The sequence below is a fragment of the Carassius gibelio genome, chromosome B24 (genome assembly GCF_023724105.1).
Source record: "Carassius gibelio isolate Cgi1373 ecotype wild population from Czech Republic chromosome B24, carGib1.2-hapl.c, whole genome shotgun sequence".
NCBI classification, from domain to species: Eukaryota; Metazoa; Chordata; class Actinopteri; order Cypriniformes; family Cyprinidae; genus Carassius; species Carassius gibelio.
Genome location: NC_068419.1, coordinates 7,050,674 through 7,075,510, shown reverse-complemented (window position 1 = coordinate 7,075,510; position 24,837 = coordinate 7,050,674). Strand labels below are relative to the sequence as shown.

The 24,837-nt window shown below is 38.3% G+C and overlaps 1 protein-coding gene across 1 annotated transcript in view; it reads right to left on the bottom strand.

Moving 5' to 3' along the window:
* LOC128013232 (heparan-sulfate 6-O-sulfotransferase 1-B) overlaps positions 1–24,837 on the bottom strand; it is an 89,001-nt gene that overhangs the window by 33,744 nt on the left and 30,420 nt on the right. The window lies entirely within an intron of this gene.

Genomic DNA, 24,837 nt, shown 5'->3' with positions numbered 1-24,837 from the left:
TATATGTGCGTACAGAGTTCTGGAATGACTTCTTTTAAATGTGTAATTTACACTCTTAATGACAAGACCATCTGGGCAACAGCTACTCGAGACACAGAAGGTGATAACTGACACAATAAATCACAGATCACCTCGTGTTTCACTAGAACAGAGGGACCCAGACCACTCTCATCCTGTACTCAACTCCACGCACATGCAACACAGACTGACACAAGTACGCACACATCATTTTTAGTGGATGCATAAAGTCCTTTCCTTAAGTTCACACAGGTGTCCTAACAGAGGAAACAGGTGTAGTTCAGCACATTAACTATGAACATGATCCTTTAACCTTTGACAACAAGAAAGTATCTAAATACCATTTTGAACAGTATAGTTATTGTATAAAATCTTAAAAAGTGCTTAAAAAGCCTGCTTATTTTTAAATAATTGCATTTAATTCATTAATTTATTCGGTGTGGTTTTCGGCACTGCATTAAATTCTTGTTGATATTATTAAGGAAATAATTATTTTTGTGAATGGCAGATATATATTTATAATATTGATGTAATAATATATAATATTAATATAATATCATATAATATTTATTTTTTATTTTTTTGTATTTAGAAATTTTTTCTTGAGGAAACCATATAGATAAAAGGCAAAGTACTGTCAAGCTGAAGAAGAAACAAAACCGGTTCGAGCTTTACATATCACAGTATCATTAAAAAATGAAGTCAACCCAGCTATGCTAGAAAGACATGATTCTGTTAGTTCTCCCTGTTACAAATCAGTTTTACTGGCAGAGCTCGTCACTTTTTATTTCTGCTGACCTGCATCATCAATTATAATTCTTTGGAAAAACCCGAAAAAGAAAAAAAAAACATGCAACAGTGGGGAACAAAAGAGAAGATGGAGCAGAGTTCCTTCGAAATGACGTAAGAAGCAGCAAAGTAAATCAAGTGGTTTCACTCAAATCCTGTAAATCACACCCAGTTTCCTCCAAACGTGGTCATTAAAACAGCCTGAAATAGTATGTGAGATATAAACAGATGACTTTGAAGTGTGAAGCCTGCAATATGCACTGCACCTACTCGCATATTCAAACCCCTGTACATCAGCGCTGAGCCAAGGAAAACACAGAGCACTTGGGGGTTGAAGAACTCTATCATTTGATCTTGTAGAAAGCTTGCATGCTTGGCTTTCAATCACGTCATCACACAACAAAGGCCTGTACACAGCCACGGCCGATGCGCTTCAAAAGGAAAACCACCTTCAGCACTTTTTTCAATGAACAAACTTTCCAAAGCTCCTACTCAGGAGTTTAGGGGAAAACGGGCGGCTTTGGAGACATGCTCGGCTGATGAAAATGATGGATGGTTGGATTTACTAGCGTTCGTTCAACTAGAACCTCGCTCAAACGAATACAAACAAGTTTTATAAGTGAATCATATAAAGCACTAACCTAAAAGGACAGAGGTAGATTATAGCAAAGATGTTCTTCTCTTGTTTTGGTAAAAGTTTTGGTAATCAGACAGTTGACGGTAGCCATTGATTTGCATAATAAAAAAAAAAGGAAATAGCAAAAAATACCATGAAAGTCAATTGCTACTATTAACTGTTTGGTTAACAACATTCTACAAAATATCTTCTTTTTGTTTTCAGTAGAAAAAACTGCATGTTTGGAAAAAGTGGAGGGTTAGTGAATGATGACAGAATTCAAATTTTTGGGTGGACTATGCTTTAAATTTAATCTTTAAGAAATGTCAAAACGAATATCTCGGTTTCATACTCTACATTATAATGTTGTGCTGGCTAAATTTACTTGCACCACATACAACAGCATTTATTTCTAATGTATTTAGACAAAATGGTATTTTAATTTTGGCCATTTAGAGGAACAGTTCATTCAAAAACAGACATTTTCATAATTAACTCTCCCTCAACATAAGAAACATACTCGGTTTCGGTTTCATACTCTACATTATAATGTTGTGCTGGCTAAATTTACTTGCACCACATACAACAGCATTTATTTCTAATGTATTTAGACAAAATGGTATTTTAATTTTGGCCATTTAGAGGAACAGTTCACTCAAAAACAGACATTTTCATAATTAACTCTCCCTCAACATAAGAAACATCAAATTTTCAATTACAATATCAATGTATCCCAACTAAAAACAAATTCTAAAAACCTTTAATAAGGCAGATACACTGACTAAATCTAATGGAAACGAAAGAGTGGTTGAAAGAACGAAAGAAACGAGAGCTAAGGCTGACAGACTTGATAAGTCTCAACTTCTTTGAGTTCAGAGAGAAAAGACTGAATATAGTGAAAAGACACAAAAAGCTTGCAGAGATTCAAAGGGTCTTTGTCTGCTTGCAAAGCAATGATTACCCACAATTCCCTGCGCATGCTCACAGCTTCCACAGGTGGATCTTCATTTGCTTGCAGTGGTCATTGAAACGGATTTGCATTTCCAACAATTCAATTATCACGCTTGTCGAACAGGCCAGCTTAGTGCACATACCTCCTGACTGCAAGATTCCTGCACTGCCTACATCTATCAAGTTCCCATAATGCCTTTCACTCTTTAAACTCATTATAGCAGCTCAGGACAACACCTCAGAACATTTAATAACAGAAGCCTGGATGTTATTGTATTGGGAACGTTCGTTCTCTCTGTTTCTTTTCATTTCATTCCGAGAAACAACTTCAATAGCGGTTTGATCATCAAGAGAAATGCGTCAGTTTATGGGAACTCTCTTCCTCTGCCGAACAGCTGTGAGGTGACGAATCAGTGACAGTTCTTCCTCATATAAAGCAGTACCGGGACATGTGGGTGGGCGCCCCTACTCATCTGCAGCACAAAGGAAAAATGAATATTTCAATAGCATTTCATCATCCATTCCACAAATTCAATCTACTTGTCAATTTAGAATGTAGTTCACAAAAGCTCCATCCCTTCCCAACAGCAATAAAAATACAGACATATTAAAATCCCACAGTCAGGGCCACACCAAGAAGTTTAAACAAACACACACACACACACACACACACACACACACCCCCCAAACAACTCGCTCTCAAGCTCCTTAAAGGGATAGTTCACTCAAAGATTAATCTGATGTTATCATTTACTCATCTTCATGTCATTGCAAACCTGTATGACTTCTTTTTACTGTCCACATGTTTCAGTATCAAAGGTAAGAGGGCTGACAAGTAAAACACACCATAAAAAGTTTTATAAACATGGTCCATACAACTTGAGCAATATACTACAAGCCTTTTGAAGCCATACAGCTTGAAAAAGACTGACACATGAGTCACAATTTACTAAAAACCTTTACATTGTGAACATCTTAACAATAAATGACTGATCAAGTTCCCAAATGGGACTGATTCGGTTTATAAGTTCAACGACCCAGTCACATGGATTAATAGCTTACTGAAGGGAATGATTATAAACCAATCATTTAAATTTCAGTCTGTTTCAAAGCTGTTCTGGAATATAGTGCATGAGAAATATGAATTACTTAGCCCAGCTTTTTTGTTGACCGTTCAGATTCACTCATTACACAGTAAATATTGCCAAAAAAAAAAAAAACATTTCTGAAATTTGTATTATAAAGAAAAGTCAGTTCTGGAATTGTGATGACATGAAGGTGAGTAAATAATGACAAATACTTTTATTTCTTCGTCCTCATCCCTTTGACAACTGCATTCTTAGGGAAATCTCACTTATAATCTCCTCTGTGTGGTCAGTTGCAGATTCTAAAAAAAGAATATATTATATAGAAAAACTGAATCCTTGTCCAATGGCCCTGTGCTATGTTTAGCTATATAAAAAGAAAGAAAGAATTGGTTACCTAATTGAAAATGGCTGAATAATGCAGAACAGAGGAGAAGATGAAGTAGTAGACACAGTATTCCATCATCCCTCGGGTATGACGTACAGTCCACGGGTTTGTAATTTACTAGCCTTTAAAACATTATTTTAAATGCATTTATGTTTGCAATACTGGAGGCAAAACTCCACAGAATGACTCTCAGAATAAATAACTGAAACCTTTTCTTAAATCCCTAAAAAAAATTATATTTGAATTTTATATAAAATCAATAGAGCATGACTACATATAGCAGATACGATATTTTCCCGTTGACGTTTCTGCCATAGACAGAATAGGAGACAACAGACCATTCATCTTTTCCCACATTTACTCTTCACAGACAGTTTTGGAGGTCAATGTAAATCTTTTCATCGATGTGGCTGGATTTATCTATTTATCACTCCTCTCTCTTTCCTTCTACGTCTCCTGTTCCTCTTCAATTTCTACACCAACAACAACCCCTGGGCAAACTCAGGCAGCTCAGACCTAAACCTGGGTCCAAACCACTGTAAGCCTCTACGGCCTGCTGCCTTTCTGATCCATGTCCAGGTAAGCGCATAAACCGAAACCCACCCACATCCCCTAACTCACTGCAGGCAAACCAGTACTCTAAACGCCTTATCCACCACGCTGGATATGTACAGAAAATCACCTGTTTCTGACCTCCATCATTGTATTAATAAATAAAACATGTTCAGGAGAATGTAAACCAGCCTCCAGCAATCTCAACATATATGACCTCACTTCCCCTCGGTGCTCTGCAGGCCCAGCGGAGATATAAATAGTACCATAAATGGATAATAATATCTCTAGTGATGTGTGTGTCAGTTTTCCTTCCCTCCCAACCCCGCCAGGTTTATGTTTCAAGATCAGGGAGGTGGGAACCTTCAAAATATCAGTTTAAGCTTTTGTTTTCCCAGCATATGCTCCATCTCCCTCGATTTGTCAGATGTTCCTTCTAGCGTTTAGCTGTTTCTGCACTTTCAACTGCGGGTGCAAGAGGCTCAAAAATCGAAAAATGTGCTGGTTTTAAATCCCTCAACTGCTGCACAGCCAAATATCAGGCAACAGCATCCAGATGTCTAATAACACAATGCCAGCCCAAATTTCACGGAAACCAATTCTCGCTTGCTGAAGACATCTGCTCAGCAACAACAAGGGGGAAAAAAACAAATCCTTTAGCATCGCGCCAAATGATCGGTTTCCACATGCTCAGCCTTTCCTTTTCTTTATTTAACGTCTTACACTAGAATAACAGATGCGGTTTGTGCTGAGAATCGACTGTGTCATGGGTTGGTTTGGATCCCCCGCTGCTGGGGTAATGAAGAGCCGTCTATCCCAGCTCTGTTCTCAGGGCATTAGCAGAGGTGCAGGAAGATTTCCGGCATGCAAAAGGAATCAATCTGGTGCAGTGTTGTGGTATCTTTGTCCAGGACTTGCGGGAAAGTCAGAAACACTGTAAACCCGAACAGTTCTACTAACTTATTAAGAATAAGAACACTACAATTAAAGTCTGTTAAATCATTAATGCAACTTATACCAATTACATTTTATGAACAAGGAATTTAGTTTTATTTTTGTGTAGCTCAACAGTTTTGAGTAAACTCTCCTACTTAAATTATTATTTTTAAATTTGAGTGACGTAAAGTGACGTCACATTGTTGCTCTAACCGACGTTCAGAGAAGAATCTATTCAACATGGCGGAGACTCGCTGTTAAGACCAGACATGGGGACTTGTGACTTGGTGACTTGGACTCGAGTCGACTCGAGTCGCTATTTTTAGGACTTGAGACTTGACTCGGACTTGGAAGTTAAAGACTCGGGACTTGACTTGACTTGAGACACGATGACTTGAATGACTTGAGTGTTAATCACATCATGTTTTCAGTTTGAATATAAAATATATAAATTATTTTTTAAAATAAAGTTGATTACTCAGCTGGAGCGCAGGCTGAGAATAGCGTCGTGACTGGATCAGGACACTATCATCAGTCATGCCCTCTCTACCTTACACACACCACGCCCACTTAAATCAGATATCACATCACATCAACATGTCAGCCTGAGAGGTACCGAGGGTCATCGCTTTTGTCTTCAATAGTTCGCGCCTAAAAACGCGTGGAAAACGCTAGTCGCGCCGCTTTCTCCTTCTTTCCAAAGCGCTCGGGCAGAAGTGCTCCTGGGGCGTCAGTCGTTGCTAAGCATCCATGACACGCTCTCTCTCATTGAAGACGCGGAAATTTCAGCAAAGGATAAATGGATTTGCAGCACTAAAAATCGCTCGCAGTAGCTCTGCTACTAAATTCATTTCAAAATGGCAATCCATATACAGCTATGATCAGCTGTTCCTTCATCTTAGCTGAGCTTTCAACGTTGATACGGGAAAGGTTGAAGCTGATTGGTTAGTTATTGTCACATGACCTGCGGTGCGCCTGGGGCATTCTGAAAAGTTTAGATGTTTTTAACTCGATGCGGTGCGCGTCGTGAGCGCGTTGCTTCCATTACGAGCGCACATACCGCGCGCCTACATTGGAAATAACGAACTTGCGCGCGCAAAAGACGTGATGTGAACGGCCCCTAATGATCCGCTAGCAGGCCGTCAAAAAAATGCATTCCAGGGGCGGCGCTAGGGCTGGGCTAAGGGGGCATAAGCCTCGAATATTTTGTTACCTTGTCTTTCTCATAGAGCAAAACAATTAATCAGAAAAACTAATGTAGCTGCCGCGATTACCCAATCATGAGAAATGCATATTACATATATATATATATATATATATATATATATATATATATATATATATATATATATATACACAGTACAGAATATAAATATGACGTATTTTAAGTTGTTTCATACTTTTTTGTTATGTACAGTACAGACCAAAAGTTTGGACACACCTTCTCATTCAAAGAGTTTTCTTTATTTTCATGACTATGAAAATTGTAGAGTCACATTGAAGGCATCAAGGGATATTTGACCCAGAAGGAGAGTGATGGGGTGCTGCGCCAGATGACCTGGCCTCCACAGTCACCGGACCTGAACCCAATCGAGATGGTTTAGGGGTGAGCTGGACCGCAGACAGAAGACAAAAGGGCCAACAAGAGCTAAGCATCTCTCGGGGAACTCCTTCAAGACTGTTGGAAGACCATTTCATGTGACTACCTCTTGAAGCTCATCAAGAGAATGCCAAGAGTGTGCAAAGCAGTAATCAAGGCAAAAAGTGGCTATTTTGAAGAACCAAGAATATGACATATTTTCGGTTGTTTCACACTTTTTTGTTATGTATATAATTCCATATATAATTCCACATGTGTTAATTCATAGTTTTGATGCCTTCAGTGTGAATCTACAATTTTCATAGTCATGAAAATAAAGAAAACTCTTTGAATGAGAAGGTGTGTCCAAACTTTTGGTCTGTACTGTACATAACAAAAAAGTATGAAACAACTGAAAATACGTCATATTTATATTCTATACTCTGAGAGAGAGAGAGAGAGTGTGTGTGTGTGTGTGTGTGTGAGGGAGAGAGAGAGAGTGTGTGTGTGTGTGTGAGAGAGAGAGAGAGAGAGAGAGAGAGGAGAAATGTAACAAAGTTTAATGTTGTATGTAAACTGTGTTTGAGAGAGAGAGAGAGTGAGAGAGAGAGAGAGAGAGAGGTGTTCAGAGAGGTGTCTGTTGGATGTTTAGTTTTATGGACTCAATGTTGAAAATGTAAAACATTTCAAACACTGTTGGCAGAAGTGAAAAATAAATAATTTTAGGAAGTTACAATTTTGTTTGATTCCATGATGTATTTTACTGAACATGAGTATTTACAATGCAAATCCAAATTATTTTAATTTACTGACAGTTACCTATATCTTGTCTTTTAACTTTATTAAGATCAGATTCTGCAGGTAAAATAACAATATTAAGGTGACTTGACTTGGACTTGACTTGACATAGCTTGTGACTTGACTTGACTTGACTTGCCCAAGAAAAAAATACTTGGGACTTACTTGAGACTTGAAGGTTAAGACTTGAGACTTACTTGAGACTTGCACATGTGTGACTTGGTCCCATCTCTGAGACCATTTGGTGGCAAACGTTTCATACGATGCTTTTTTGGGAAGAAATGCCCTGGAAATTTTAGATTTTTAATTGGTCAGCTAGCAGCTAAGATCATTCATCCTAAATTGGGTTAAAGCTAACACACATGAATTTTGGAATATATTAAAATTACAAAAGGAGTCTAACAAACTTGTAGTAAATCTTAAAACCAAGGGTTCACACAAAACAAGGGGAGTCTGCCTTTAGCCGCCCGCAGTTGGAATCAGCTTCCAGAAGAGATCAGATGTGCTAAAACACTAGTCACATTTAAATCTAGACTCAAAACTCATCTGTTTAGCTGTGTATTTACTGAATGAGCACTGTGCAATGTCCGAACTGATTGCACTATATTTTCAATTTTTATTTTTATTTTATGTGAAATAATTTTCTAACTGTTTTAAATTCATTTTAAATAAGTATTTTTTTTTAACAATCTTAAAAGTTTTAAAATTGCTTGTTTTATTCTTGTTATTTATTTATTTTTCATTATTATTTTACTTTCTTTTATGCACTGCGAATAACCATTGTGTACGAAATGTGCTATATAAATAAACTTGCCTTGCCTTGCCTTACAAACGTTCTTTAATTGCAGGCTGAGCTGGATGCTGAATACAAAGAGTGAGCCTCAACACTTAAGGTAACTTCTATTGAGTTGAAGAGCAAGTTGTGTGATGTATCCTCACATAACAGGACACAGACATGACTTTCTCTTTTCTACATCCATTGTTGGTTATACACATACTTGAGCATGTTTGTGGCACACACCAGCAAGATTTCACAGAAGTTGCATGACCTTCTAAACGTTAGATCTTTGGGTGAGTGCAAACCACCTCCATCACTGTTTTCATTGTATATCAAATAATGTTGGCCTGCTTGTTTAACATGTTTATTTATTTATTTTTTGTTTACATGATGTCAGCATAAAAAGGAGCCCTTCTTGCTCTCCCAGTGTATGAGGAGAACTATTCTTCCAGACATGAAATGTAAATATTAAGTGCATTAATTGATCTGGAATAGAGTGGGGGAATTACGAGGTCAGAACTAGGAAGTGTAATTCACTGCGGGTTCTTTTGAGATTTTCCTATGGGTTTTTGTTTTTATGTGGCTTTTCAATTTATGAATAAAATAAAGCCTGTGGTAAACATAACTTGAAAAGACTACATTTGCTCTACATTGTAAACTGCACACACTCACAGCCTAAACCTCATCTAACTATACTTATTAAAAACATACATTTTCAAAAATAAACATAACTGCTTCAAAAATTTTATTTTGGGTATGGATGTGTGTAATTTACGTTGTACAACAAAACATAAAAGTATTGTCAAGTTATGTTTACCACAGGCTTTATTTTAATTGAAAAACCCCATATGAAAAATCTAAGGCGTTATAGTTCCCCCACTCTACTGGCAGTACGTGTAAATGTCTACTTTTAGTCTCTGAAGTTAAAGTTCTACCCTAAAGTTCTCTGTGCTTATTCCAGGAGGAACTGGACATCACTGACAAACACCTCTCCTGCTGATTTTGTTATCATGGACAACAAACCACTACATGAATGAAACCGTGAATTTTGTGAATGGTTACACCCCTAATATTTAAAATAAATGTCTTTTTTAAATAATTGTTGTTCTTTCACTAATTTAACATTTTTATAAGTAATTTCAAATTAATGCTTATATAGCTTTTTACATTTAGACTTTTCCCTGTAACATTAGATTTCATTTCAGCATAGTAATAATAAAATAATAATAATAATTAAACTTAAAAATTAACAAATGTTTTTAGTTAAAAAAATTATTTTAGTCAAGATAATGCTGTGATTTAATTAGCCTGACATTTTTTTATCTGTTAAATAAACAGTTTAATTGCACAGTTTCGGCTGCGTTGTTTTATTTCTGAATAAATTACAGCTATAGGTATAAGAGTATTTCTATCATCTGTAAACAAAATGATCATTATAACTCATATATTACCAAGATAATCAGAATCATATAGGAATACAATGTGAAACTGAATCATGGTGCTCATATAAGCGATGCATGTTAGATTGTGGTAGACAACCTTTCCACAATCCAGTTCTTCACACTGAAGAAAAAAAAAAACGTTTAAAATGATCAAAACTAAATAAATTCTGAAGATTTTTCTGAAAAAAAAAATAGTACAGATTCTGTGTGGGCACAGTTGTGTGTAACACAGCCTGTGCTGCCCAAAGTCACCAATGACATCCAAATATAGCCAAAAAAATGCCAAGCAAAAAAATCCTACACACACCACAAGTGTGCATGTGCAAATATGTTGACATGCGCGACAATTCGATAATGTAATCCCACTGGGAACCACAATTTGGTCACAGCTTTGATTCTGTCATCGTTCCCGCACAAACTGCTCTCCTTCATTGCCCCTTTTCTAATATTTTAATAAGACCACACTTTAATGATGGTATAGCGTAAGCCGAATCTCCACAGTCTGCTTGTGCCCTGCCGGCCGTTCAGTAGAAAGAGACAGATTGCACGTCATTGTCATAATAGGCCCCTAGGCTATTATTAGTACGCCTTGAGATGGGCCTCCAGATTTGGAATCGACTAAAAATACAAGAGAAAGTGTGAGACGGCGACCAGCCGCTACTTGAAACATCCAGACACGCACAAACAGGCACACAATAATCCATAGCTGTCCTTCAGACTCACTCGAGACCTTCAAGTCGTAATTAAAGAGTGTCTCCTGCTAACCACTCATTACCTTGTAATTTGCCCTTGTAGAGCATCAATTTAGTGCAGGACAGCAGGACGGCCCATTTCCTGTGCGCACCGGTATAGATCTGAAGACGTGTTAAGTGAGATGTCATTCACAGAAGACATCTCACACACTAAGACAAACGAGGCCTCGGAATAATCAAAGTTCATGGCAAAACGATTGAATTAAAACCAAAAAAGCACGACTGTAATGACTGCCTAAACAAGAATTCCTCATCCCCCTCACGTCCTTGATGCTAGACAAGAACGACAGGAACAAGGATCGTGAGAGACTCTTCTAATCACTTTTATTTGACAGATCGACCGTCAAGCTTTTGCGTACTTCCTGTGTGGCGAAGTCAGTGTGCGTTTGCTTCGGTTTAAGCCTGCTTTTCCCGAAGGGAGTAACTGATAACATTTTTCTCCCTAGTAGAATACAATGATCAGCTTCTAAATCCCCATCTTGCAGTCTTCGCTTTCCCTGAATTCAATTTCATACAGCACTGAGTTCTGGCAAATGATGTGAAGATCAGTCATTTAGTCACTGAGGCGGCGCGGGACATATTCGAGTAGGACTTTTTGCCATTAAAAGTATGACGCATTTGTAAGCAACAATTTCAACTTTCGTGCTGAACAAGAAATAAAAGTGTTGCACGGTTTGGTATTGACAAGGAGTTTCAAATTTAAGAAATGACTTTCAAGTTTGAAACCTTTTCGTGAGACTGTGGTCCATAGGAAATTGACTCAATGGTTCCAATTTGAAATATAGCTGCAAGCAGCAATAACGGGGCCAAGCACTACAGAAGCAAGCTTCAGACGAACGGCAGCAATGAGTAATTAAGACAGTTTTAAGATTATTTTAGGCAAAATGGCTTGAAAACTATAAACACAACAACTAGTAATAGGAATTATTAGCTTATCACATGTAACCAATAGGTGGCGCTGTTACCAAATTAGTTTGTAATGGTCAGTGTGAGGTGACGATGACACATACAAAGTTTGGTGCAAATATGTCAAAGCTTTGCAGAGATACAGCCTCAAATGCATTTTGGCACCCTACCAGCAGTTCGTTGATGCCCTAAATGAGAACCGTTTCGTATATCGATACGAAATCCATAACATTTTGCCAGGATGGTCTGAAGATGATCCACGTCAAATTTGGTGAAAATCAGACAAATGGTCTAGGAGGAGTTCGAAAAAGTAGGTTTTCAACATTCATCAAAATGGCGGACAGGAAGTTCAGCCAAATAAGAAAAACTTTATATCTATGTTCTCGGCATGACCCAAGGAGTCTATGAAGACCAGTATCATGTCAATAGCCAGATTTATTCAAAAGTTATTAGCCTTTATGTAAATTGACTTATAACTTTTGACCACTAGGTGGCGCTGTTTCAAAATATTTTGAGTACCTTCAGGGGATGGTGTTGTTGGCACATTCTGAGTTTCGTAATATTACACCAATGCATTTGTTTAGTATAGCATTTTATTTCACAAAACTGTATTGAAGTCAATGAGAATTTCATGTTTCGTTCTATTATAGCGCCACCAAGAGGCTCAGTCCCACCATTTTTTTTATGTGTGCTCAGAGTGAGCCCATACATATGTGTGTCAATTTTGGTGAAAATATCTCAATTCACTTCAGAGTTACAGACGTTTATATGAAAAAGCACGTAAAAAATGACTGACTCTTGACTTTGATTGAATATTACTACCCCTTACTATCAATATTTTGGCATTTGGGCATTGGTATATAGCTATCGACCTATGTTTCCGAACTTCTGACGGTGGTTTCGTCTCGATCAGACAAGCGGTTTCGAAGATATAGCCAGATGTTTTTTAAGCGCTAAATGACAACGCTACACAAACCATAAGGCAAAACCTAGCATGTTTGGTATCGTAGGACTCGGTAAGGTTTCAGGAGTCTAATTTGGTGAGTCTCGAGAAAATAAGTCGACCACACCCAAGGTTATAAGCATTTAAAAAAGGATGATCACCACTAGGTGGCGCTGTTTCGAAACTTCTCACGCTCCTTCAGGACATTGTGCTGATGACCCATACCATGTTTCGTAACAATCCGTTGATGCGTTCTGAAAATACAGCATTTTAGAACAAAATTCAAAATGTCCGACAGTCAAAATGGCCGAAATGGTAAAATTGGATATCCGTTGACTCGGCATGTTGCCCTGAATCTAACAAGACCAATTTTATGATTTTTGGACAAACTGTTTAGAAGTTATAAGCAAAAATAGCAATTTTTCATATCTCCGGACCAGTAGGTGGCACTGCGCCGAAACGCAGCAAGTAGCCTCAGGTCATGCTTGTTATGACATGTACCAGGTTTGGTCTGAATACGATAAATCGTTGCAGAGATACAGCCTTACGACTGTTTTTCTAAGCGTTTCGTAAAATTTGTTTGAGCGTTTTTCGAAAACGGTTTGACGAATCAATTTGATTTGCATAACTTTTGGTCAGCACTGCCTGAAGATGATCTGGTTCAATTTTCGTGTGAATCGGACAAACCGTCTAGGACGAGTTCGCAAAAGTAGGTTTTTCAAAAAATTCAAAATGCCGGCCATATTTCTATGACGGAAAATGACGGCATAGGGTGCAATCGAATTGGCATGAGCTCAGAAATCAGAGGAAAAAATAATTTTGTTGATTGGACTTACGGTTAAAAAGTTATTAACAAAATTAAAGTGAAATTTCGGACAGTTGGTGGCGCTAGAGGGAATGTCTTAGACACACCAAAATTGGTATACTAAATGTTGGCACTGTCCTCTATCAGAATGTCAAACCAAAACAACTTTCCCGCATTCGGTTCTATGGGCTGCCATAGACTCCCAGTCGGAAGAATAATAATAATAAATATAGCTGCAAGCAGCAATTACGGGGCCAAGCACTCCAACGGCAAATGTAGTAGCTAAGCATCGCATAAAGCATCACACCAAATACATTAATGAGCAATAACAGCAATTTTGGAATTATTGTATTTGAAATGGCAAAAAAAAAAAACACCAATACCACCTCTAGTAGCATGATTACTTGGTTTATCAAGCTTGACCAATAGGTGACACTGTTATAAAATCAATTTGGTGTACTCTGTGTGTCTTTTCAATGACACACACAAAGTTTGGTGTCAATATGCCAAAGCATTCCAGGGATACAGCCTCAAGTGTCATTTTCTCATTGTGCCTCAAATTCGTCGATGTGGTATGCGAAAACGGTTTTGTCTATCGACTCAAAATCCATAACTTTGAATCAGTATAGCCTGAAGATCATTTGATTCGAATTTGGTGAAAATCGGACATACGGTTGATCAGGAGTTCGAAAAAGTATGTTTTCAACATAAATCAAAATGGCGGACCGGAAGTTCAGCTTACCGTGGTATATTTGGTATCTATGTTATCGGCATAAGCCAGGGAATATTTTGAGCCCAGTTTCCTTCAAATAGGCTAATGCATTAAAAAGTTATTAGCATTTTAAAAAGTGTAATTACTCATGGTTAATGAATGGTTTATTACTCTTGACCAATAGGTGGCGCTGTTACCAAATTTATGTGGCATGGTCAGTGTGAGGTGGCGATGACACATACAAAGTTTGGTGCAAATATGTCAAAGTGTTGCAGAGATACAGCCTCAAATGCATTTTGGCACCCTTCCAGCAAATTCGTTGATGCGCTAAATGAGAACCGTTACGTATATCGACACAAAATCCATAACTTTTTGCCAGCATGGTCTGAAGATGATGCACGTCAAATTTGGTGAAAATTGGGCTAACGGTCTAGGAGGAGTTCGAAAAAGTAGGTTTTCAACATTAAGCAAAATGGCGGACAGGAAGTAAGGCCAATTTTCACATTATTGGTATCAATACTCTCGGCATGACCCACAGAATATAGCGAGACCATTTTAATTTTAATAGACTAATTTATTCAAAAGTTATTAGCATTTATGTGATATTTCATTATAACTATTGGCCACAAGGTGGCGCTGCCACCAAACTTTTTGAGTACCTTCAGGGCATGGAGCCGAATATTTTTGTAATTATTTGCGAAACGATACGATGCTGCGTTCAAAAAATACAGCATTTTAAATCATAATTCAAAATGGCCGACGCCTAAAATGGCCGACACAGGAAAATTGGATATCATTTGACTCGACATGACTCACTGAATCTAAAGAGACCAGTTGTGTGATTTTTGGCCAAACCATTCAGTAGTTATAAGCCAAAATATGCATTTTTCATATCTCCTGACCACTAGGTGGCGCTGTGTCGAAACACTGCAGGTAGTCTCAGTTCATGCTTGTTATAACACACGCCATGTTTGGTCTCAATATGACAAACCGTTGCCGGGATATAGCCTCACGTGCATGTTTGCGTGCTTTTCGTCAAATTTGTTTACGTGTCATTCGACAACAGTTGGACGAATCAACTTGAATTCCATAACTTTTTGCCAGCATGGTCTGAAGATGATCTGAGCCAATTTTCGTGGCAATCGGACTAACCGTCTAGGACGAGTTCGAAAAAGTAGGTTTTTCGAATAATTGAAAATAGCGAAAAAACTAAACCTTGCGATTTTTGAATTTTGGGGTTCATTCGACTTGGCATGAGCCAAGGATTCAGAGGAAAAAAGAATTTCCATTTTCTGGCTTACGGTTCAAAAGTTATTAGCATACAAACATTGAAAGTTTGGACAAGTGGTGGCGCTAGAGAGTAGGAGATAGAGACTTCAAATTTGCTATAGTTAATGTTGGGACTGTCCTCTATCAGTGTGCCAAATTATACAACTTTCCCGCAATCGGTTCTATGGGCTGCCATAGACTTGCGGCGGAAGAAGAAGAAGAAGAAGAAGAAGAAGAAATATAGCTGCAAGCAGCAATTACGGGGCCAAGCACTCCAACGGCAAATGTAGGAGCTAAGCATCGCATGAAGCATCACACCAAATTCATTAATGAGCAATAACAGCAATTTTGGAATTATTGTAATTGAAATGGCAAAAAAAAATCATAATACCACCTCTAGTAGCATGATTACTTGGCTTATCAAGCTTGACCAATAGGTGGCACTGTTATAAAATCAATTTGGTGTACCCTGTGTGACTTTTCAATGACACACACAAAGTTTGGTGTCAATATGCCAAAGCATTCCAGGGATACAGCCTCAAGTGTCATTTTCTCATTGTGCCTCAAATTCGTCGATGTGGTATGCGAAAACGGTTTTGTCTATCGACTCAAAAGCCATAACTTTGAGTAAGCATAGTCTGAAGATCATTTGATTCGAATTTGGTGAAAATCGGACCTACGGTTGATGAGGAGTTCGACAAAGTAGGTTTTCAACATAAATCAAAATGGCGGACCGGAAGTTCAGCTTACTATGGTATATTTGGTATCTATGTTATCGGCATAAACCAGGGAATATTTTGAGCCCAGTTCCATTCGAATGGGCTAATGCAATAAAAAGTTATTAGCATTTTTACAAGTGTAATTATTCATGGTTAATGAATGGTTTATTACTCTTGACCAATAGGTGGCGCTGTCACCAAATTTCTGTGGCATGGTCAGTGTGAGGTGGCGATGACACATACAAAATTTGGTGCAAATATGTCAAAGCGTTGCAGAGATACAGCCTCAAATGCATTTTGGCACCCTTCCAGCAAATTCGTTGATGCGCTAAATGAGAACTGTTTCGTATATCGACACGAAATCCATAACTTTTTGCCAGCATGGTCTGAAGATGATTCACGTCAAATTTGGTGAAAATTGGCCTAACGGTCTAGGAGGAGTTCGAAAAAGTAGGTTTTCAACATTAAGCAAAATGGCGGACAGGAAGTATGGCCAATTTTCACATAATTGGTATCAATGCTCTCGGCATGACCCACAGAATATAGCGAGACCATTTTAATTTAAATAGACTAATTTATTCAAAAGTTATTAGCATTTATGTGATATTTCATTATAACTATTGGCCACAAGGTGGCGCTGCCACCAAACTTTTTGAGTACCTTCAGGGCATGGAGCTGAATATTTTTGTAATTATTTGCGAAACGATACGATGCTGCGTTCAAAAAATACAGCATTTTAAATCATAATTCAAAATGGCCGACGCCTAAAATGGCCGACACAGGAAAATTGGATATCATTTGACTCGACATGACTCACTGAATCTAAAGAGACCAGTTGTGTGATTTTTGGCCAAACCATTCAGTAGTTATAAGCCAAAATATGCATTTTTCATATCTCCTGACCATTAGGTGGCGCTGTGTCGAAACACTGCAGGTAGTCTCAGTTCATGCTTGTTATAACACACGCCAAGTTTGGTCTCAATATGACAAACCGTTGCCAGGATATAGCCTCACGTGCATGTTTGCGTGCTTTTCGTCAAATTTGTTTACGTGTCATTCGACAACAGTTGGACGAATCAACTTGAATTCCATAACTTTTTGCCAGCATGGTCTGAAGATGATCTGAGCCAATTTTCGTGGCAATCGGACTAACCGTCTAGGACGAGTTCGAAAAAGTAGGTTTTTCGAATAATTGAAAATAGCGAAAAAACTAAACCTTGCGATTTTTGAATTTTGGGGTTCATTCGACTTGGCATGAGCCAAGGATTCAGAAGAAAAAAGAATTTCCATTTTCTGGCTTACGGTTCAAAAGTTATTAGCATACAAACATTGAAAGTTTGGACAAGTGGTGGCGCTAGAGAGTAGGAGATAGAGACTTCAAATTTGCTATAGTTAATGTTGTGACTGTCCTCTATCAGTGTGCCAAATTATACAACTTTCCCGCAATCGGTTCTATGGGCTGCCATAGACTTGCGGCGGAAGAAGAAGAATAATAATAACGCCAACAAACACAATAGGTGCCTTCGCACCTTCGGTGCTTGGCCCCTAAATATAGCTGCAAGCAGCAATTACGGGGCCAAGCACTCCAACGGCAAATGTAGTAGCTAAGCATCGCATGAAGCATCACACCAAATTCATTAATGAGCAATAACAGCAATTTTGGAATTATTGTAATTGAAATGGCAAAAAAAAAAAACACCAATACCACCTCTAGTAGCATGATTACTTGGTTTATCAAGCTTGACCAATAGGTGGCACTGTTATAAAATCAATTTGGTGTACTCTGTGTGACTTTTCAATGACACACACAAAGTTTGGTGTCAATATGCCAAAGCATTCCAGGGATACAGCCTCAAGTGTCATTTTCTCATTGTGCCTCAAATTCGTCGATGTGGTATGCGAAAACGGTTTTGTCTATCGACTCAAAATCCATAACTTTGAATCAGTATAGCCTGAAGATCATTTGATTCGAATTTGGTGAAAATCGGACATACGGTTGATCAGGAGTTCGAAAAAGTATGTTTTCAACATAAATCAAAATGGCGGACCGGAAGTTCAGCTTACCGTGGTATATTTGGTATCTATGTTATCGGCATAAGCCAGGGAATATTTTGAGCCCAGTTTGCTTCAAATAGGCTAATGCATTAAAAAGTTATTAGCATTTTAAAAAGTGTAATTACTCATGGTTAATGAATGGTTTATTACTCTTGACCAATAGGTGGCGCTGTTACCAAATTTATGTGGCATGGTCAGTGTGAGGTGGCGATGACACATACAAAGTTTGGTGCAAATATGTCAAAGTGTTGCAGAGATACAGCCTCAAATGCATTTTGGCACCCTTCCAGCAAATTCGTTGATGCGCTAAATGAGAACCGTTACGTATATCGACACAAAATCCATAACTTTTTGCCAGCATGGTCTGAAGATGATTCACGTCAAATTTGGTGAAAATTGGGCTAACGGTCTAGGAGGAGTTCGAAAAAGTAGGTTTTCAACATTAAGCAAAATGGCGGACAGGAAGTAAGGCCAATTTTCACATTATTGGTATCAATACTCTCGGCATGACCCACAGAATATAGCGAGACCATTTTAATTTTAATAGACTAATTTATTCAAAAGTTATTAGCATTTATGTGATATTTCATTATAACTATTGGCCACAAGGTGGCGCTGCCACCAAACTTTTTGAGTACCTTCAGGGCATGGAGCCGAATATTTTTGTAATTATTTGCGAAACGATACGATGCTGCGTTCAAAAAATACAGCATTTTAAATCATAATTCAAAATGGCCGACGCCTAAAATGGCCAACACAGGAAAATTGGATATCATTTGACTCGACATGACTCACTGAATCTAAAGAGACCAGTTGTGTGATTTTTGGCCAAACCATTCAGTAGTTATAAGCCAAAATATGCATTTTTCATATCTCCTGACCACTAGGTGGCGCTGTGTCGAAACACTGCAGGTAGTCTCAGTTCATGCTTGTTATAACACACGCCAAGTTTGGTCTCAATATGACAAACCGTTGCCAGGATATAGCCTCACGTGCATGTTTGCGTGCTTTTCGTCAAATTTGTTTACGTGTCATTCGACAACAGTTGGACGAATCAACTTGAATTCCATAACTTTTTGCCAGCATGGTCTGAAGATGATCTGAGCCAATTTTCGTGGCAATCGGACTAACCGTCTAGGACGAGTTCGAAAAAGTAGGTTTTTCGAATAATTGAAAATAGCGAAAAAACTAAACCTTGCGATTTTTGAATTTTGGGGTTCATTCGACTTGGCATGAGCCAAGGATTCAGAGGAAAAAAGAATTTCCATTTTCTGGCTTACGGTTCAAAAGTTATTAGCATACAAACATTGAAAGTTTGGACAAGTGGTGGCGCTAGAGAGTAGGAGATAGAGACTTCAAATTTGCTATAGTTAATGTTGGGACTGTCCTCTATCAGTGTGCCAAATTATACAACTTTCCCGCAATCGGTTCTATGGGCTGCCATAGACTTGCGGCGGAAGAAGAAGAATAATAATAACGCCAACGATTACAATAGGTGCCTACGCACCTTCGGTGCTTGGCCCCTAATAATAAATATAGCTGCAAGCAGCAATAACGGGGCCAAGCACTAAAGAAGCAAGCTTCAGACGAACGGCAGCAATGAGTAATTAAGACAGTTTTAAGATTATTTTAGGCAAAATGGCTTGAAAACTATAAACACAACAACTAGTAATAGGAATTATTAGCTTATCACATGTAACCAATAGGTGGCGCTGTTACCAAATTAGTTTGTAATGGTCAGTGTGAGGTGACGATGACACATACAAAGTTTGGTGCAAATATGTCAAAGCTTTGCAGAGATACAGCCTCAAATGCATTTTGGCACCCTACCAGCAGTTCGTTGATGCCCTAAATGAGAACCGTTTCGTATATCGATACGAAATCCATAACATTTTGCCAGGATGGTCTGAAGATGATCCACGTCAAATTTGGTGAAAATCAGACAAATGGTCTAGGAGGAGTTTGAAAAAGTAGGTTTTCAACATTCATCAAAATGGCGGACAGGAAGTTCAGCCAAATAAGAAAAACTTTATATCTATGTTCTCGGCATGACCCAAGGAGTCTATGAAGACCAGTATCATGTCAATAGCCAGATTTATTCAAAAGTTATTAGCCTTTATGTAAATTGACTTATAACTTTTGACCACTAGGTGGCGCTGTTTCAAAATATTTTGAGTACCTTCAGGGGATGGTGTTGTTGGCACATTCTGAGTTTCGTAATATTACACCAATGCATTTGTTTAGTATAGCATTTTATTTCACAAAACTGTATTGAAGTCAATGAGAATTTCATGTTTCGTTCTATTATAGCGCCACCAAGAGGCTCAGTCCCACCATTTTTTTTATGTGTGCTCAGAGTGAGCCCATACATATGTGTGTCAATTTTGGTGAAAATATCTCAATTCACTTCAGAGTTACAGACGTTTATATGAAAAAGCACGTAAAAAATGACTGACTCTTGACTTTGATTGAATATTACTACCCTTTACTATCAATATTTTGGCATTTGGGCATTGGTGTATAGCTATCGACCTATGTTTTCGAACTTCTGACGGTGGTTTCGTCTCGATCAGACAAGCGGTTTCGAAGATATAGCCAGATGTTTTTTAAGCGCTAAATGACAACGCTACACAAACCATAAGGCAAAACCTAGAATGTTTGGTATCGTAGGACTCGGTAAGGTTTCAGGAGTCTAATTTGGTGAGTCTCGAGAAAATAAGTCGACCACACCCAAGGTTATAAGCATTTAAAAAAGGATGATCACCACTAGGTGGCGCTGTTTCGAAACTTCTCACGCTCCTTCAGGACATTGTGCTGATGACCCATACCATGTTTCGTAACAATCCGTTGATGCGTTCTGAAAATACAGCATTTTAGAACAAAATTCAAAATGTCCGACAGTCAAAATGGCCGAAATGGTAAAATTGGATATCCGTTGACTCGGCATGTTGCCCTGAATCTAACAAGACCAATTTTATGATTTTTGGACAAACTGTTTAGAAGTTATAAGCAAAAATAGCAATTTTTCATATCTCCGGACCAGTAGGTGGCGCTGCGCCGAAACGCAGCAAGTAGCCTCAGGTCATGCTTGTTATGACATGTACCAGGTTTGGTCTGAATACGATAAATCGTTGCAGAGATACAGCCTTACGACTGTTTTTCTAAGCGTTTCGTAAAATTTGTTTGAGCGTTTTTCGAAAACGGTTTGACGAATCAATTTGATTTGCATAACTTTTGGTCAGCACTGCCTGAAGATGATCTGGTTCAATTTTCGTGTGAATCGGACAAACCGTCTAGGACGAGTTCGCAAAAGTAGGTTTTTCAAAAAATTCAAAATGCCGGCCATATTTCTATGACGGAAAATGACGGCATAGGGTGCAATCGAATTGGCATGAGCTCAGCAATCAGAGGAAAAAAGAATTTTGTTGATTGGACTTACGGTTAAAAAGTTATTAACAAAATTAAAGTGAAATTTCGGACATTTGGTGGCGCTAGAGGGAATGTCTTAGACACACCAAAATTGGTGTACTAAATGTTGGCACTGTCCTCTATCAGAATGTCAAACCAAAACAACTTTCCCGCATTCGGTTCTATGGGCTGCCATAGACTCCCAGTCGGAAGAATAATAATAATAATAAATATAGCTGCAAGCAGCAATTACGGGGCCAAGCACTCCAACGGCAAATGTAGGAGCTAAGCATGGCATGAAGCATCACACCAAATACATTAATGAGCAATAACAGTAATTTTGGAATTATTGTAATTGAAATGGCAAAAAAAAAAAATCATAATGCCACCTCTAGTAGCATGATTACTTGGCTTATAAAGTTTGACCAAGAGGTGGCACTGTTATGAAATCAATTTGGTGTACTCTGTTTGACTTTTCAATGACACACACAAAGTTTGGTGTTAATATGCCACAGCATTCCAGAGATGCAGCCTCAAGTGTCATTTTGTCATTGTGTTTCAACTTCGTCGCTTTGGTATGCGAAAACGGTTTTGTCTATCGACACAAAATCCATAACTTTGTGTCAACATAGTCTGAAGATCATCTGATTCAAATTTGGTGAAAATTGGACATACGGTTCATGAGGAGTTCGAAAAAGTAGGTTTTCCACATAAATCAAAATGGTGGACCGGAACTTCAGTAAACACTGGCATATTTGGTATCTATGTTATCGGCATAAGCCAGGGAATATTTTGAGCCCAGTTTCGTTGCAATAGGCTAATGGACTAAAAAGTTATTAGCATTTTAAAAAGTGTAATTACTCATGGTTAATGAATGGTTTATTACTCTTGACCAATAGGTGGCGCTGTTACCAAATTTATGTGGCATGGTCAGTGTGAGGTGGCGATGACACATACAAAGTTTGGTGCAATTATGCCAAAGTGTTGCAGAGATACAGCCTCAAATGCATTTTGGCACCCTTCCAGCAAATTCGTTGATGCGCTAAATGAGAACCGTTACGTATATCGACACAAAATCCATAACTTTTTGCCAGCATGGTCTGAAGATGATTCACGTCAAATTTGGTGAAAATTGGGCTAACGGTCTAGGAGGAGTTCGAAAAAGTAGGTTTTCAACATTAAGCAAAATGGCGGACAGGAAGTAAGGCCAATTTTCACATTATTGGTATCAATACTCTCGGCATGACCCACAGAATATAGCGAGATCATTTTAATTTTAATAGACTAATTTATTCAAAAGTTATTAGCGTTTATGTGATATTTCATTATAACTATTGGCCACAAGGTGGCGCTGCCACCAAACTTTTTGAGTACCTTCAGGGCATGGAGCCGAATATTTTTGTAATTATTTGCGAAACGATACGATGCTGCGTTCAAAAAATACAGCATTTTGAAACATAATTCAAAATGGCCGACGCCTAAAATGGCCGACACAGGAAAATTGGATATCATTCGACTCGACATGACTCACTGAATCTAAAGAGACCAGTTGTGTGATTTTTGGCCAAACCATTCAGTAGTTATAAGCCAAAATATGCATTTTTCATATCTCCTGACCACTAGGTGGCGCTGTGTCGAAACACAGCAGGTAGTCTCAGTTCATGCTTGTTATAACACACGGCAAGTTTGGTCTCAATATGACAAACCGTTGCCGGGATATAGCCTCACGTGCATGTTTGCGTGCTTTTCGTCAAATTTGTTTACGTGTCATTCGACAACAGTTGGACGAATCAACTTGAATTCCATAACTTTTTGCCAGCATGGTCTGAAGATGATCTGAGCCAATTTTCGTGGCAATCGGACTAACCGTCTAGGACGAGTTCGAAAAAGTAGGTTTTTCGAATAATTGAAAATAGCGAAAAAACTAAACCTTGCGATTTTTGAATTTTAGGGTTCATTCGACTTGGCCTGAGCCAAGGATTCAGAGGAAAAAAGAATTTCCATTTTCTGGCTTACGGTTCAAAAGTTATTAGCATACAAACATTGAAAGTTTGGACAAGTGGTGGCGCTAGAGAGTAGGAGTTAGAGGCTTCAAATTTGCTATAGTTAATGTTGGGACTGTCCTCTATCAGTGTGCCAAATTATACAACTTTCCCGCAAACGGTTCTATGGGCTGCCATAGACTTGCGGCGGAAGAAGAAGAAGAAGAATAATAAATATAGCTGCAAGCAGCAATTACGGGGCCAAGCACTCCAACGGCAAATGTAGGAGCTAAGCATGGCATGAAGCATCACACCAAATACATTAATGAGCAATAATAGTAATTTTGGAATTATTGTAATTGAAATGGCAAAAAAAAATCATAATACCACCTCTAGTAGCATGATTACTTGGCTTATAAAGTTTGACCAATAGGTGGCACTGTTATGAAATCAATTTGGTGTACTCTGTTTGACTTTTCAATGACACACACAAAGTTTGGTGTTAATATGCCACAGCATTCCAGAGATGCAGCCTCAAGTGTCATTTTGTCATTGTGTTTCAACTTCGTCGCTTTGGTATGCGAAAACGGTTTTGTCTATCGACACAAAATCCATAACTTTGTGTCAACATAGTCTGAAGATCATCTGATTCGAATTTGGTGAAAATTGGACATACGGTTCATGAGGAGTTCGAAAAAGTAGGTTTTCCACATAAATCAAAATGGTGGACCGGAACTTCAGTAAACACTGGCATATTTGGTATCTATGTTATCGGCATAAGCCAGGGAATATTTTGAGCCCAGTTTCGTTGCAATAGGCTAATGGACTAAAAAGTTATTAGCATTTTAAAAAGTGTAATTACTCATGGTTAATGAATGGTTTATTACTCTTGACCAATAGGTGGCGCTGTTACCAAATTTATGTGGCATGGTCAGTGTGAGGTGGCGATGACACATACAAAGTTTGGTGCAAATATGTCAAAGTGTTGCAGAGATACAGCCTCAAATGCATTTTGGCACCCTTCCAGCAAATTCGTTGATGCGCTAAATGAGAACCGTTACGTATATCGACACAAAATCCATAACTTTTTGCCAGCATGGTCTGAAGATGATTCACGTCAAATTTGGTGAAAATTGGGCTAACGGTCTAGGAGGAGTTCGAAAAAGTAGGTTTTCAACATTAAGCAAAATGGTGGACAGGAAGTAAGGCCAATTTTCACATTATTGGTATCAATACTCTCGGCATGACCCACAGAATATAGCGAGACCATTTTAATTTTAATAGACTAATTTATTCAAAAGTTATTAGCGTTTATGTGATATTTCATTATAACTATTGGCCACAAGGTGGCGCT